Source organism: Microcebus murinus, chromosome 2, assembly GCF_040939455.1.
Source record: "Microcebus murinus isolate Inina chromosome 2, M.murinus_Inina_mat1.0, whole genome shotgun sequence".
Classification (NCBI taxonomy): Eukaryota; Metazoa; Chordata; class Mammalia; order Primates; family Cheirogaleidae; genus Microcebus; species Microcebus murinus.
The window spans coordinates 79046908-79064859 of record NC_134105.1 but is presented as its reverse complement, the minus strand read 5'-3'; the positions used below and the strand labels follow the sequence as shown (position 1 = coordinate 79064859).

Sequence of the window (17952 nt, the reverse complement as noted above, 5' to 3'; positions counted from 1 at the left end):
TTTCACAAATGGCCACTTTATCATGTGTTTTAACTGAAGGAAGATGAAAAACTCCAAAAGTGCCCACCATCAGCATAAAGTGAAGCATTTTGAGCTCTGCTGTGAAAAATGAAAGTATAATATTCACTGCAAAGAAGACTTAGAGTTCTATTATCATGTCATTTATACTTAGCACTTTAGTTTTTGGAATAGTTTTAACCTATTAAACAAAGGAAATTTGGTACGGATGTCTCTTTGAAATTTTGCAAAATTGACATACCGAGGTTTGAAGACTACTGAATACCTTCAGCCATCTTCCAGATAATACATGGATGGAGGATAATTTGTGATATAACAAACTAAAAGTGTCAAGATATGCGATCATAAAAAAAAAAAAGAAGCTAATTTGGTGAGGTGATTTAAATCACCCCCACTATGGGAATGGGTTAGCATGCTGCAGTCCATTCTCTATTTTTGCAAAATAGTGCAGTTCTCCTTCAGGTCCTGACTTTGGGATTTCCTGTGAAGTCAAAATGAGGGCTGTGGTGTCCTAAAAAGTCAGGAACAAAATAGGCTGTGATTATGAAAGTAGTATCTTTGGGCTCACTTCCAAATCCTCTGATATTCCTGGGCATTAATTTGACCTATTATAGAAGCTCACAGGGTGGAATATCTCCCCGCAGTCTGCAGTCCTGATGGATTCTGGGTCCCACCCAGTGTAGGAAGGCTGTATCTTGAACTGAAGTCTTCGACACAATAATAGAATTGTTTTGAGAGTTTAGTGCTGGGAGAGACTGAGGTGGTCATTTGGTACAATCCCCTTTATTTTTAAGATAAGAAATTGAGCTTTAGGGATATAGCAGTTTCCACTACTAATGTAACAATATTTTCTCTAGTAAAAGTCCTTCTGATAGTAATGATACTGGAGTCATGGATCACATCTTTTTCAGCACACATGGTTTGAATTATCAATCATTTGTCATTGTCATTATTATTGTTATGAAATTGATTATTATTACAAAAATATTTCTTCCTCACATAACAGTTTATCCCTAATTTTCCCATCCTGTACTCAATCACTAGATAATCTCCTGAAACTTATTTAATTTATAAGCTATTTTAATGCCTTTATTTGAAGTAAAAATATTGCTCAAACGACATGGCAAACAAACAAATATTGGATTCTTTTCCCCATTATGAAACAGAGAGCCCAGAAAGACAACTCTATGTCTGGTTATTAACGCTAATATTTACATTAACAATAAAAACAACTGATCTTCACATTCATTCAGTGCATCTACTTGTTGGTGTTCACCTGAGGACACAATCCCCTCCTTTTCTGTGTAAATCTGATTAAGGGGCTGCTCCTGCCATTATTTTGCACATAAAACTTCCATTCCATTTTGACAACAATCCTATTTACACAAGGACTTCGGGTTGAACACTGAAAGCACCTAACCATTACTGAATATTAAATCATGTCTCTCCACATAAAATTGCAAATATGGTCTGAGAGCCAATTTCCAGATTACCTTGGTTGAGTAGGACTAATTACTTCTAAACTGGGTGCAGCCAACATCTGCCAAAACAGTGCTGCATTCTTCCAATGTCAGTTGAGCTCTGCCCACCCAGTGACTGTCTCATACTGTAGTGCTGTAACATTACTCATGCTCCGAATAATGATTAACTATAAAAATAATGCTACCTGCAAATAGTTCTAATAGTGACAGCTACAGTTTATTGGATGCCTATCATGTGGCAGGCATTGTATATAGTATCTCTTATTTCATCTACTCTTGAAAACAATCTTATGTCTGGTATTATTATTAATATTTTGTAAATAAGAAAACTGAGTTCCACAGGGATTGTCACATGCCCCAAATTACACAGTTAATAAATGCAGGAGCCTGAGCCTATTTTACATTAAAGCTCTTGTTTGGGTTAGTCCCACTACACTGCCATTTCTATGTCTTAAAGCAACCAGCAAAGTTGGGTCTGAAAAGAACAGCAGTTTGGGAACTAGTAGAATTGGTTCTTTTTCTGCTTCTACCACTAGCTGAAATGTGACTATAGGTTATATACTTTTGAGTCTCATATCCCTCATCTGCAGAATCATGTGATAGAACTAGCTTTAACCTTCTGTGATTTTAAATAATCTCACTATTTTAAATAGTTTATTTTTTTAGAAAGAAAAAGTTTTTTTGTAAATCATTCACAGTAACAATATCAATGAGCAGTATTTTTCTGGTATTTCCCATGTTCTCATCAGTTTCATGGCTTCAGACACAGAACAAACTCTTCATTGATATAAAAGGAAGTCCATATTCTGACCAGATCAGTGCAACACAGAGAAATGTATGACATTCTCTTATCATGGGTCAGACTCTTATAAAGTTTGAATTTAGAAACATGCATATATTATGTTGCATGTACAGAAAAATTAAATGGATGATGTGAAGCAAAGTGGGAATCTAGTACAACCATAAAGGATATTTACAGTATGTGTGATGAAGCATAAAAATACATTTTGCTCCCTCAAAAAGCAAAATGTTGGATATATTCATATGAAACACCTTAGGCTATATCAAGGACATTATACTTAAATACTTAAATATATTTATATACTATTCATGTAAATGTATTGACTTAATCATAGCAGCTCTAGGGATTGCTGATAAGCTGTGAAAATTCTCTATAAAAGATAAGTGAATGACCCTTTAAAATAAAATAAAAATTAATTATAGCACACCAGCAATTTTAAGCCCATATACATACCATTTTGAAAGTCTGTGCTTTTGAAATGTTAGCAGTTCCTTATATAGTTCTCATAGTGATGCATCCACATCACATATACAGTCTCCTAAACATATTGTATTTTTCTTAGAACATCAAACACCATTATGTCCCATGTCAATTTTGTAATATTTTGAAAGAACAGAATATGGTATAGTAAGCTGACATATTTTTCTTCATTGAAATATTCTTTTGTGTGTAAACTCTTTACAGATTTTTCTCACCATTTTATCCTTTTCTAAAGTTGACAAAAATGTAAATGATGGCAAAGTGGAAAGAATTATCACTTCTTCCCACAGTTATTATTCTGTGTTCTCATACTGCTATTGCATAAATATTGATGTAATTACACAATTTTTTTTGTATCAGAAATAATAATAAATAATTGTTCCTACTTGGAATATTTGATTTTAAACACACACAATTATGCATCACTTAAGACCATCGTGAGCTAGTAAGAATTGTGGCAAAAAGAAAAAGTATGGTTAAATTTTATTCCACTTATTTATTTATTCAGCATGTATTTATTGAGCTAGACTATGTGCCAGGCACTATGCAAGGGACTGGATCTATGTTGTTAAAAAAGGGCAAACAAGGTTTATACCTAGATGAAGCTTATAGTTTGATGAGAGAGAAGAAAAAAACAAATAAACTAATAAAGAGAAAAAAGTAATTACAAATTGTGAAAACTTTCATAGAGGAAATTAACACCTTGAGGAGACAAAGATAAACTGGGAAGGCCAATTTAGATAAGGTGAAATGGGGATCTTTCTGATATCATGAAGGATAAGAATGAAACTAATGGTTGATGAAGTGTTCTAATCTAAGGCAATACAAAGTGTGGAGACATTGAAACATATCAGAGTATTTTAGGATTACATTCTCTTCTTCATCCTTCAGTTTCATTAGTGTGTTTCTCAGGAAAATTTCAACTATGAACAAAGCTTTGCCAGAGATATCAGGCATTTTTGAAAAGTTGTAACAATTTGGAAAAATAAAGAAATTACTCTGAAGAAACAGCATTAAGTGTAGGGAAGTATTTAATACTTAAAATCCTATTCTTACTGGATATTATGTTTTTAAGAAGCTGCAGTCTCTTAGAGAAATGATCTCTTTTTGTATTTCCTGTGTTTGTAATAATCTATGAGAAAGATTAAGGTGTTTTATAGAATATAAAATTTATCCTGATAAATTTCCATCTTTAGTTAATTGCTTCTTATTTATTTCTTCTTATTCACAATGAATGCATTCGATTTCCAAGGTATACATCATATTTTAGGAAGACAGAAAAAATCAGACATTGTTTGTCAAAAACATCTAAAAATATTTTCACGTGAACTCTTCATTTTAGGAAAAAAACATGGACTATCTTAAAGATTGATTTACTAGAGTATCATATTATCTTATATTATCAGTGCTAGTTAGAGAATGCTTTATTTTGCTTTCAAATATTTACATTACAAAAATAAATAAGATTTTATAAAACTATTATAGATGTGTTTTTATGAAAAGGAATTTTAGTCAATTTGGCATAGAAATTATGTTAATAATGTCATAACATATCTATATAACTTCATAACAAATAAAAAGTAAGGAAAAACTAATTTTGTATATATAATGTAAGGATTTGTCTTTTTATGGCTATTGTGAAATTTTCTTTAGTCCAAATGTTCTTAATTGACTGATATGAAGTGACAAGAATTAAATAGGAAATTGAATTAGTTTAATAACTTTGCATTTCACTTTCAAATGATAATGCTATCAGACTTAAACTAAAACTAGTGTGTTTTATGAAACTTTCACCTAGTACTTGGAGTGGACACCACTAAGTCTTCAGATTAATTTTTATAATTTTAATTGTCATTTAAGTACAACTCTAAAACACAGATATCAATTAAATATAGTTCTCAATCAATTTTGGAATAAATGTTGGGCTTCATAGGGAGTGAAACATCTCTTCTGAGATAAAAGTAACAGAATCCAAATCCACTTTGAAGAGGCAAATTCTAGAGCAAGAATTTTGTAAAATTTGGAGATATAAAGAATTTCTTAGGAAGGCATTAAATAAGACATGCAATAATCTATCCTGAAGGCTAAAGCTTGAAAGTCAGAGCTAAATTCTAGTCACTTTCTAGAGGTTATAAAATAAAGTTTTGCCCAAATAATGAATAGACACCAGTTAAGAACCATGAACATCTTTTCCGTTTTTATATACTATTTTTTATCTTTTTTTAATTTAAGTATGTTATGAGGGTACAAACATTTTGGTTACATTTTATATCTTTGCTTCACCCCAGCGAGGATTAGAGGCATGCCCTTCGATTTTTATATACTATTAACAAGGGGAAAATAATTAATTCGGAAACATTTGACACAGGTATTACACTAATGAGGTAAGCTGAAAATTATGTTCCAGTTTCAGCTAGGGTTTGCTTATTAAAGTTTTGAGCCAGCGAGTATTTCTACTTATGCAACAAATGATGTCATTGAATCTGCTTCAGTAAATCTTATGTGAAAGATAAAGTAGATTTTTATGTGTAGAAAATACAATATTGTTTTATTTTCAGAGTGATTCAGAAAAACAATATGAAGATGTCATTAATATGGAACCGACTTGGCAGAGTGTGGATCTTTCTGTGGTTTCATATTTCCTTATGAATACTTGAAGTTACCCATCATGTTATGTTGTAATTATTGATCCACATGCCTTCTTCCTTACTAAGAACTCCATGAGTACAGGTCCTCTCTAAATTATTGTTATCTCTTCTGAATCTCTGGTAGATACTCAGTAACTGTGGAATGAAAGGATAAAGGAATGAATGAGAAGAGATAATGTGGAAATGTAACCAAGAGAAAGTTAAAATTGGCTGCACATAAAACAGTAGCTGGGTAGAGAGAGGAAAAGCAACCTTTTCCACTCATCCTATTTATCAAAACATGGAGAAGCGGAGATTGTTGAATGATAACTTAAGAAACTATAAATTTTTGGTGATCTAAAATTCATTAAAGTTTTGGCATGCTTTGGTAGGTAGGCAGAAAAAGGGGATAATAAGCCATGATCTTCTTTAGGCATGTTTATAGTCACATAAGGATGTACATCAAGATTGTCTTACAGCTTTACATTCTTGCCTCAGATCACATCTATATTTATTGTATCATTATGGTCTGATTCAATTTCTATTAATTGATCCTTATAGCCATGTTGGTCTGTCTCATTGTTCTGCAGAAATTTAAGCACATATGCTTTTTTATTTCAACAGTTTTCCTTCAAGGAACAAAGATGGTCTGTATGTAAGGATGCTGTTTCCGCTAAAATGTCATCTTAGCCAATATAGAAGGGTAAAAATAGAAACAATTTTGGATAACTAACACTGTAAGAGTAGCCATCTGCTTCCCAGAAAGATATAAATGTGTTTTCTTATTTCTTTCTTCCAACTAATCCAAAAGATTTCATTCCTAAAATCTGAGATTGTATTCCACCCCCCCAAAAAAAAATTCTGATATTTTATGACCAAATAATGAGCTTGCAAATACCTTGGATGAACTTTAAACAACCCATCAAATGTTGTTGATGGATACTACATAGAATGATCCAGCAGCCATCTGGAGACCCGTTGGACGATCAAGCTACCATTTTCCAGATTGAGAAAGCAATCAAAATGAGGAAAATGGGAAGAGTACCACACCAGATGGTATTCCAGCTGAACTATGCAAGTGTGGGTACACAGCAAATAGTGAATACTTTCACCACTTGTTCAAAACCATATGGACACAGATACATGCAGATATTTGAAGGACACCTATTTCTTAAGACACAAAAGAGGGGATAAGTTAAGGTACTAAGAGCTACTATGTTAACTGACAAGAAGTTGCTGATTTAGACATTGCTAATTCTTTGTTATCTAAAATAATTTACTTTAGAATATTAATAACCACGACCATGCCCTATAACTTTAAAAGGTATAATTCATGAAATAATAGAATAAAAATAGTTTAGAGAATATGTTGAAATACATTGAGTTAATTTCAACCGAATTTATTTTTTTTAAGGTCAAAGTTAATAAAAATGTAAATACTCTAAGTTGTAGTGTCAATCCCAAAACTTTATATTATTTGAGATTATAGTTGCTTTTTAAATTTTCAATGGAATAAAGCGACATAAAACAAAAAAATTAAAGTTCTAATATTTAGAATTATTTGTGTTATAATATTAGATTACCTATAATGATTTCTATCATTGAGAAACATTCTAATCTAATGAAGCCTAGGGACAAGCTTTTCTTTTGGAGGAGAGGGTTTCTGTAAATTATAGTAAATTATTTATTTGCTATTTATCATCAAAAGTTTTGGGGAGCCTCAGGCAGGGCAAGGGACTCTATAAAGATTTATTCTTGCATGTTTTTAACCTCTGAAACATATATCAGTACAAACCTCACTTGTTGTGCACTCCACATAAATATTAGAAAGCTCAGCTAAGACAACAGAACCCTGATAATTCAGATGTATGAAATAAATGTATGCATAAAGAGAAAATGTATGCATAAAGATTTAATACAATTAATAGTTTTTGCTAGTGGGATGTTATTACACCAATGAATTGAACAATCGACTTAAGAGTTATAACCATGAAAGAATGTACTTTTTCATTTATTGAACCTGCCATAACAAGTTGAAAAACTGAAAAAGAAAAGGCCATTTTTGTGTCATATCTAAATATTTTGCATAGAGATGTCAGAGGTCTGGTATATTCCACTTCTGGACCTGTGACTGTGTGCATATTGGCATTTGTCACTCAAGAATGCAGTTAGGGCAGAGGTCTAAGACCCCATTCTTGCCTCATAGCCTTATAGCCAATTTGTTCTCAGTATGTGAAGTTACATAATGGGTGTGGTTAGAGATATTTCTTTTTCTTTCTCTCCTTTTTTAAGCTTTTTAAAAGCTGTTTTGATTTTTCCTTATGTATGTTAGTTATTTTTTCCTACTAAGAATTTTATTATGGAGCTGTTTGGAATGCTTACTATAATATAAATGATGCATGGAGATAACACCAGTGATAAATGGACCAGTGAAACTGTTTAAACCCATACTGACTTTTGCAGAATATTTTGGCATACAATACTATACTTATCTCATCTACATTGGTATAGAATAAAAGCCACAGTAAACAGGAGGCTTCTAGAAATAATTTTCAGAAATAGTATCTTAGAAACTTGTATAAATGGTAGTTCAAATGATCTGCAACAACTGAAGTTCCATATTAAAGTTTTCAGGGAAAAAAGTCAGAAATGTGTTCTCCCACAAACATATTGCCAATATTTTTTAAAATAAATGCCTCAAATCAATTGTAAGTAAAAATTTCAAACCTCTACAATCGTAAAATCTACTGGCTAATTTATTTTAAAACTAAGACTACCTCAATATTAATGGCGTTATTATTATAACATTGAAAATGTATGGAGCATTTTCTATGTGTCAGGCACAGTGCTTAGCTTAAATGGATTATTTAATTCTCACAACCACCCTTTGAGGTAGGCATTATTATTTTTTTTCATTTGATAGATAGGAAATAGGCCCAGGAGAAAGCATTAGCATTGTCAAAGTATGGCTTTAAAAAAAGCAATCTGTCTAAAGAACCCTTTTTGAACTTTATCACCATACTATACTGCTTCCCTTAGAATAATCTACCTAAAACATGCCAGTACTAATTATTTTTAGAAATGAAGAAAACACAACATCTAAAAGGAGCCATATCTTTTTTGGTAAATAACATTAAGATTTAGTTGCCGCTTGATAAATTTTATACAGTTGATTTTTTTCCTAAGGGTTTAGTAAAAATTAATGTGCCAAGAGCTCTTAATATATGTAAGTTATATTGTTAATTAGAGAAAATTAACTTCAGTGTTATTTTTACTTATACACTGATCAGTACATTCCTAATGTATTTTACTCTTCACATGAAGTCTTTCTTTGTAGGAGAAATATTGATAATGCCTAGGTCTATATGAATAACTTATATTATAGATCTGGAGAACCTATTCAAGCATTGGACTCAGTTAAAGTCATGAAAATTCATTAAAATATTGACAGTCATGAAGATGTAAAAATTAAGACTTGGCTGCTTCAAGTTTAAATCGTGAACAACTTATTCAAATATTAACTTTTGCACCTGGAGAGCTGAATCCCAGCTATGAATGAGAAAAACAGATATGGATTGGATTTAATATAATTAATAGTTTTTGCTAGTGGGATGTTATTACACCAATGAATTGAACAATCGACTTAAGAGTTATAACCATGAAGGAATATACTTTTTCATTTATTGAATCTGCCATAACAAGTTGAAAAACTGAAAAAGAAAAGGTCACTTTTGTGTCATATCTAAATATTTTGCATGGAGATGTCAGAGGTCTGGTATATTCCACTTCTGGACGTGTGACTGTGTGCATATTGGCATTTGTCACTCAAGAATGCAACTAGGGCAGAGGTCTAAGTCCCCATTCTTGCCTCATAGCCAATTTGTTCTCAGTGTGTGAAGTTACATAATGGGTGTGCTTTTAGACATTTCTTTTTCTTTCTCTCTTTTTTGAAGCTTCTTTATTCATGGAAAAATATTCTCCAAGATCACATACCTAGAGATTCTTACATGCTGTATGTTTATTGTAAGTAATAGTCCAATTTCCCTAAACTATGAAAACTTAAAAGACTGCTTCCCTGAGCAGCTTATTTTCTTCCACCACTGTACTGCAAAGTTCATAGAATTAGGCTATTGGTGACATAAATAATATACTCTAAATTATTTGTGACATATATTTCCTTTAATGTCTAACAAATAAAATGTCTTTAGGATGCCTGACTGCTCTGTAAGGTGGTATATAAATGCTAAATATTTACTTGTAAAGAATATGAATGCACACACACAGCCAACATCTGCTGGTTTCATGTAGATATACTTTGAAAAACTCTTAAATATATATTACAATTTTGAAAGATTACTTAAATTGTCATAATTACACATTTGCCCAGAGTAATTCAAGTTCAATAACTATTTTAGTTTCTAGTTTAAAAAAAAAAATTCCCCCCTTCGGCTATAATGTAGATTTAAAGTAAATGACCAATTACTTCTAATAATGGGACTTATTATTTCAAAATGAAAAGAAAATAGTATTTGTGCATTTAAAAAATAACCCATAGATTTTATATATATGTATGTATATGTATTCTTTTTTTATTTTATTATGGTAAGAGCACATCATGAGATCTACCCTCTTAACAAATTTTTAGGTATATAATAATGTAGTATTAACTTTAGGCACAATATTATACAACAGATCTCCTCAACTTATTCATCTCACATAACTGAAACTTTATACCAGTTGATTGGCAACTCCTCATTTCCCCCTTTCCCCAGGCCCTAGCAACCACCATTTTACTCTCTACTTCTATGAGTTAGACTATGATAGATACCTCATATAAATGGAATCATGCAGTATTTGTCCTTCTTTGACTGGCTTATTTCATTTACTATAATGTCTTCAAGGTTGGTCCGTGTTCTCACACATTTCAAATTTTACTTTTTTTAAAGGCTGAATAATATTCAATTAAAAAATTGAACACATTTTTTAATCCATTAATCTGTTGATGGACACTTGAGTTGTTTCCATATCTTGGCTTTATAAATAATGCTGCAATGAACATGAGAGTACTAATATTTCTTCAAGATCCTGATTTCAGTTCTTTTAGAGAAATACCTAGAAGTGGGTTGCTGGATCATATAGTAGTTCTATTTTTGAATTTTTGAGGAACCTCCATATTGTTTTCCAAGGTAGCTGCACCATTTTGCATTCCCACCAATAGTGTACTGGGATTCCGTTTTCTTCCACACCCCTGCCAAAACTTGTTATTGTTGTTTTTAATAATGGCTACCCCAACAGGTGTGAGTGGTTTTGATGTGCATTTCCTTGATTATTAATGATTTGACCATCTTTTCTCATACTTGTTGGTCATGATTGAGAAACGTCTATTCAAGACCTTAGCCCATTTTAAAATTGAGCCAGTAGGTGTTTTTTGCTATTGAATTGTAGGATATTCTTATATATTTTTGAGATTAACCTCTTATCAAATATTTGTTTTACTAATATTTTATCTCGTCCTATAGGTTGACTTTTCACTTTATTGATTGTTACCTAAAGAATCCACACACACACACACACACACACACAATTTTTAACTAATAAATTCCATAAAGTTGGAGGTTACAAAATCAGCATATGAAAATCAATTGCATTTCTATACACCAGCCATGAACTATCTGAAAGGAATCTAGGAAAACAATCCTATTTACAGTTGCATCAAAATGAATAAAATACTTAGGAATAAACTTAACTAAGGAGATGAAAGATTTACCCTATAATAAAATAAAATAGCTGTTTTATTATTTTGGAGTAATTAACTTCAAATGTAAAATGTGTACTCTGTAATATTAACAGTTAGCAGCCTATTTGTAACAATCTAATTACTTTTTCTATTAATATAATTCAAATTATTTTTCCATAATCTGAGTTTGGCATATCTAGAACATTTATGAATGTATAAATTTAAATTATATAATATTATATTGGAAAAGAAATGCATATTTCTTGTGAAATTGTACCAAATTAGAAATAATTATGAATGTGTTGGTTTGTGACTGACACTGAGATTTGTATTTTTATGCATTATATAATTGAGAAGTCCTGGCAAAAATGTAAAATTTAATGGGAGTGGGGCATTGAGTCTAGAAAATCTCACTAAGAAAATTATAGCCATGTATATATTTCAAGAACAGTTTATGACTTAAGTGCCTTGAAAAAGATTTTGATCTAAATGCTGTGATATCATTTATTAGTTTTGGGCTAAAAGTTAACTTTTCACATGTAAGTTTAACTCTTCATCCTACAAATATGTGAGGCTTCTGGTTTATTCAGAAAAACTTTAAGAACCTGATTTCGCAGTCTTAGGACCAAGAATGGAGTGTAAAGAGCTTTGTTCACCTTCTTGGTCCATGCTTCTGTCCTTAAGTCCAGGATTGTTTAATAAGTCCTGCCATAAGTCATTTATGTGTCAAAATAGTCACAGAAGCAAAGTTGTATCTCACATGTGCTCACTTGCTATTAGCTCTTATAGGTGTGTTATTTGATGCATCCAGCAAGTACTCATTGAGACTCAATCCCTGTTCCAGGGACTTTGAATCCAGCTACACACAAAGTTCATGCCCTCATGAGCACTTTAATGTGGACAATAATTAATAAGCATATAGTAATAACTCCTTTGAAAAAAATAAAGCACAGTGGCATAGACAGTTCAGATTGGGGGTGCTATATGCCATTTGATCAGAATGCTGGCTGAAATGAGAGAAAAAAACCATTTTATTTTCTTGGTAACAAGTATTCCAGAAGGAAAATAGCAAGTGCAAAGGCCCTGAGATGGGAACATGCGTAGTGTGTTCAAGGATTTGATTCATCAGGTACTTTATTTTTCAATCCTGTCTTGGTACCTGCTATCTCCCTTGCCTAAATTCCCTTTCCCACTTCGTCATCTTCTATTATTCATCCTTAAGACTCAGCATCATCTCCAGCACATGTTCATCAAACTCTCAAACTGGTCCAAATGCCCTTCCCTCTCTCTTTCCACAATACTTGTATAACATCTAGCTAATTTCAAATGTTGGCATTTTCCATTCTTATTTCTATATTCCCCACTTGACTGTTAGCTCTTTAAAATCAGGAACTTTTGATTTATTCACCTACATCTTGAAAAAAAAAATAAATAAAAGCAGGAACCTTCTCTAATTAATTTTCGTTATTCCAGGGCCTAGTACTGTGCTTAGGACATTACAGCACTCAATGAAAAAAGATAACAATACTTGTTTATAAAATAATTTTATACAACCTATTTTCCTTTCCTCAGGTCATAATTAGAAAATCTTGACTAGAGACATATCCCGAGGCAAAGACAAATGAGTAGGCTCATATTTTGGAGATGTTGTCCTTTTGACATATTCCCAATCTTGAAAATAAGCAGTTTTCTTTGTCTAAGTTGTTTTACTTCAGATAATGGCCTCCAGTTCTATCAATGTTGCTACAAAAGACGTGATTTCATTCTTCTTCTTCTTTTTTTTTTTTTCTACAGCAGAATAGTATTTCTTTGTGTATACATACCACCTTTTCTTTATCCAGTCCTCCATTGATGGACAGTCTGGTTCATTCTGTATGTTTGTTATTGTGAATAGTGTTGTGGCAAACATACAAGTGCTGCAGGTATATTTTTAATATATTGATTTCTTTTCCTTTGGGTAGATACCCAGGAGTGGGATTGCTGGATGGTATGTTAGTTCTATGAGAAATCTCCATACAATTTTCCATAGAGTTTGCACTAATTTACATTCCCCACAATAATGTTTAAGAGTTCTCTTTTCTCCACATACTCATCAACATTTGTTATTTTTTGCCTTTTTAATAATATCCATTCTGATTAGTGTAAGATGATCATCTCATTGTGGTTTTAATTGTGATTTCTCTTTTTATATTTCAGAATATTACAGGAGCACAAATGTTTTGGTTACATATGTTGCTTTTGTACTGATTGAGTCAAAGTTATAAGTGTGCCCAGCACCCAGATAGTGTGCATTGGACCTGTTAGATATGATTTCACCCATCCCCTCTTCTTCCCTCCCACCTGCATGATTTCCATTGAGTTTTATTTCCATCTGTGTGCATGAGTGCTGTTCAGCTAGTTCCAGTTTAATAGTGAGCACACACGGCATTTGTTTTTCCATTCTTGTGGTAACTCACTTAGGAGGGTGGTTTCCAGTTCCAACCATATTGTTGCAAAAGGTATTAATTCACTTTTTATGGCTGAGTAGTATTCTATAGTGTACATATACCACATTTTATTAATTCACTCATCAATTGATGAGCATGTGAGTTGATTTCACATCTTTTAGATTGTGAATTGTGCTGCAATAAGCACTCCAGTGCAAGTCTCTTTTTGATAAAATGACTTTTTTTTTACCTTTTGGTAAATACCTACTAGTGGGATTGCTGGATCAAATGTTAGGTCTGCTTTTAGTTCACTGATGAATCTCCTTACTATTTTCCAAAGAGGTTGCAAATACCACATAGTCTCACTAATAAGTGGGAGCTAAATAATGTGTACATATGAAAGCAGTCTTAGAGTGTGAAATGATGAATAGTGGAGACTTGGACGGGTGGAGAGGTGGGAGCGGGTGGATGAAGGGAGGTTGCTTCGTGGGTGCAGTGTGTGTTGCTTCAGTGATATATCCATTGAAGGCCCTGACTTCGCCGCAATGCAATGGTATATCAATGTAGCAAAATTGCACTTGTACTCCATAAACATGTATATATAAAAATTTTTTAAAAAGAAAAACACAAAACAAACCAAAAAAGGAAACTTCCACACACTGATAAAGGGCATCTATAAAGAAACTATCCTCATACTTAATGATGAAAAACTGACCGGTTTCTCATTCAGAATGGAAATAAGGCAAGGGTGTTCACTGCCACTACTTCTATTTCAGATAAATAAAAAAAAAAGCTATACAATATTTGAAAGAAAAAAATGTAAAATCATCTCTATTTGCAGATGGCATGACTGTTTATGGAGAAAATCTCAAAGGATCTACTAAAAAGCTACTAAAACTAATAAGGGGTCATGGCATATAAGGTCAATATAAAAATTAATTGTATTTTTATTTATTAGCAACAAGCAACTTGAAATAGACATTTTTAAAAATCACATGTTACAGTTGCACAAAAAGACATAAAACACAGGCAATATCTGTATGCTGAGAAGTATACAGCTTTGATAAGAGAAATAAAAAAGGGATGAATATATAGATATATATTCAAAAACTAAATAAATAAAATAAGAAATTTTCTGGGAATCTTATTTGTAAAAATTCTGAAAAGATCTTGGACAAAATTAAGTAAACTTTTGTAAATTAAACTGTATATTAAAAACCTAACTCGCTAGAAACGGTTTTGTATCAGAAGACAGCAAATGACACTATATAGCAAAATCTAAATATTTAAAGGAAAATCCAAAGAATGGAGCTATTACAGATTGTATTCTTGCTCTATCTTGTTTTCACAATTAGAGCAATTATCAAACAGAGGATTATTTTTTCTGGATCTGGTATCCATATTATTTAATATTATAATAAGGAAGCATATAAGAGCATTAAGATAATTTGAATGATAAATTAGTGACATACAGTTTCCATTTATCTTTTTGACTGCATAGATATAACTAAAATCACATATATGATTGAATTCTATAATTTATACATCTCTCAAGAAGCTATTTTGTTTGTAATTTTTAAAATGTGCAATATTATTGTATTATCCTAAGTGTTTTATTTCCTGTGGATATGAAACACATCTCACTGGATCATTTTGACAAAGGACTGCCTGGTAAATTTCAGAATCAAACCCAGTTATATGGTCATTGAACAAATGGCTACTCTATTTCTTGGATTTGATACCAGTTTATTCTCCAGTATAATTGTTCTTTTCTCATTTGCCAATGTACTGTCAGCTCTCGATTAATTGCACATTGGTCCTCTGTATATGCTGAGGACTGCCGCTTCTCAGCTTGTTCTTTTCTCCAGGCCCAGGCCCACCTCACAGTATCATCCCATTCTTTCAGAGGTGCATTTTTCTCTATCTGGTTCTCTTAACTTTATCAGAAATTAGGCAAATGTTTATTCTCCTAGGTGTTTTGATATGCACTAAGGTTACCCATAGGTTACCCACAGATGAAAAACAAAATGGTCTGAGCCCTCAATAAATTAAAGTTCAAGTGATGGAGACTCAGGTGTGGAGATAATCTCAATACAATGGAAAATATCATGAGGAGTCTGCACAGAGTGCTGCAGTAGCCTTAAGAAAAGAGGCTTAGCTCTCCTTGACAGGGTTTCCTGGAGAAAGTACCACCTAAGCTGATGAAAAATGTGAGAGGAAAATTACATTTAGGCATAGAAGATCATTTGGGGGCAAAGAAAGGACATTTTCAAAGATACAGCAGAGTGAAAAGAATGTAGATAGATGATCATATATGTGATCAAATATAGAGGTCTTTAAATCAAGGAAGAGCAGTGTCTCTGGAAGAAAACTCATTTTTTTTTTTGTAAATTTTGTAACATTGCTTTGTTTTAATCTCTGTTAATCCCATAAATATGCCCCCAATGAATGTTTTTGCTTGACTAAGTGAAGATTAAATTTGCTTTTTAGCATACTCAATACTGTCCATTGTTAGATATGAGAATTAGTATCAAGGGTATATTCAAAGGATGGTAGGCTCTTGAAAGTGTCAATTTTTAAAATCTTAAATTTCCAAGTTTACAAACATAGAAATGCTGGTACAGCATTGGCATATCAGATGAAAAATCTTTTCACCAGAAGTTAATCAGTTTTGCTTTTTCCTCTCCTCTTCGAAGATTGTTTTCTTTCCACAAAGAAACAGTTGCTTTTTTAATTAAATCATTCTAAGAGAGTTGCTTTGTATGCAGAGATGGTTAGAGAATAACAAATAACATTGAGTATAATACTCAATGGCTTACTGTACTCACTTGCTAGCTAAATGACTCCCCAAATTACCACAGTTAAAAAGAAAATAATTCAAAGTTGGAGTTGCCAAAAAAAAATGATCATAGTGTTTAAATATCATAAACTTTTGCAGTAGCTCATGAATAGAAAAATCTCAAATGGTAAATCCATAAGTGGAAATATTTAATATAAATGACCACTATCATATTTCTGGAGTCTTCCAAGATAGTGTTTCTCCTGTTACTACTTACCAGAGTTATTAAATCTCTCAGTGGTGCTTAAGGACCACTGAACCAGAAATAAAAGTCCTGAATCAGTTGCCCTTCTTTTTGAGATACCCTTGTTCATACTTCCATTAGACTAAATATCCTGAAATTGACTTAATTGCAATACCTAAAGGCAAATTTGCAGTATGTGAAAGTGCTTCAGAAAAAAATGAAGTGCTCTAATATTAGCAGGGCTACTGAAAGATGAGTGACACATCAAAGACATTTGAGCTGGTTTTTCCATGATAATTTAAGGACTCAAAAGTCCTACTAAATCAAATCAGTTCTTTAATATATAGCCTGGTCTAAGAAATAGTGAAGCACTAGGAATAGAAATTTAGTGTTATATTTATTAGCCACCATAAACAATTAAACTGTGATATAGTTAATTCTTTTTTCTCAAGAGAACACTTTCTTCAAGGCCCTGTAGAACTGTAAGGATTTAAAATAATTGAAAATACTGTAAACACTAGAGCCTTTTAATAATACCATGATCATCATCACCAGATAGAAAAGACCAGGAAACAAAAAATTGTAAAATGTTTAACCATTTGTTTTGCTTCTTTATATTATAGCGTCTAATTATAAGGTGATAATACTAATTTAAATAATACCAATATAGAACAAATAAAAAGAAAATCAGGCCCCACCCAACTTCATCCTTCTGTCCTTCTTACAGGTAACAAATATTAAAATTTATATTTAATCATAACTTTATTCACTAAAAGAATACTGTGTTTCTAGATTTTATTTAACACACACTATGGAGTACCTGGGTTCCATGCTATTTCACTACCACCTGCAGGACTGATCTGCTTTTGACCAATAGGCTAGAATTCAAATCTTTTGTTCCTCCATAGTCATACTAGTATGAATCCAAACAAATAGAGGTGGGAATTTTCTATTTAAACCATTTCCTGGCAATCACAACAGCCTCACTGGCTACCTAGAAATGTATAGTTCCAACCTCTACTCCAGAAGAGGTGATTTTTCTCTTGTATTGCATCACATGATACATTATTCAAAATAGTAGTTTCCTAAAAACTCTTCAAGTTTCTAGGCCAGTCTTCTGGGGTTACAGGTGCCCAACAGGGCACAGGCAGGTACAGTAAATGTGTGAGGTGGGTCTGCTGGGAGCTGTGCTGAACTGGAAAATGCATGTCTTATGTAGAGGGAACAGCTGCTTTCAGTTCTAGCCAATTGTTACCACATGAGAATGTGGGCCCAGTACTATCAGCGCTTCCAAATTTTTAAGAGAAGCTGAAAACCCAGGGATTCATGTAAACACACACACACACACACACACACAC

At 32.4% G+C, this 17952-nt stretch overlaps 1 protein-coding gene across 1 annotated transcript in view; it reads left to right on the top strand.

The window, feature by feature from the left end:
• LOC105885774 (uncharacterized) overlaps positions 1-17952 on the top strand; it is a 48170-nt gene that overhangs the window by 17400 nt on the left and 12818 nt on the right. Inside the window, 1 exon segment of the mRNA XM_075999877.1 lies at positions 1-17952. This exon segment is cut by the window's left edge and continues 16823 nt beyond it; it is cut by the window's right edge and continues 12818 nt beyond it. The gene's annotated coding sequence lies outside the window, so the exon portion shown is untranslated.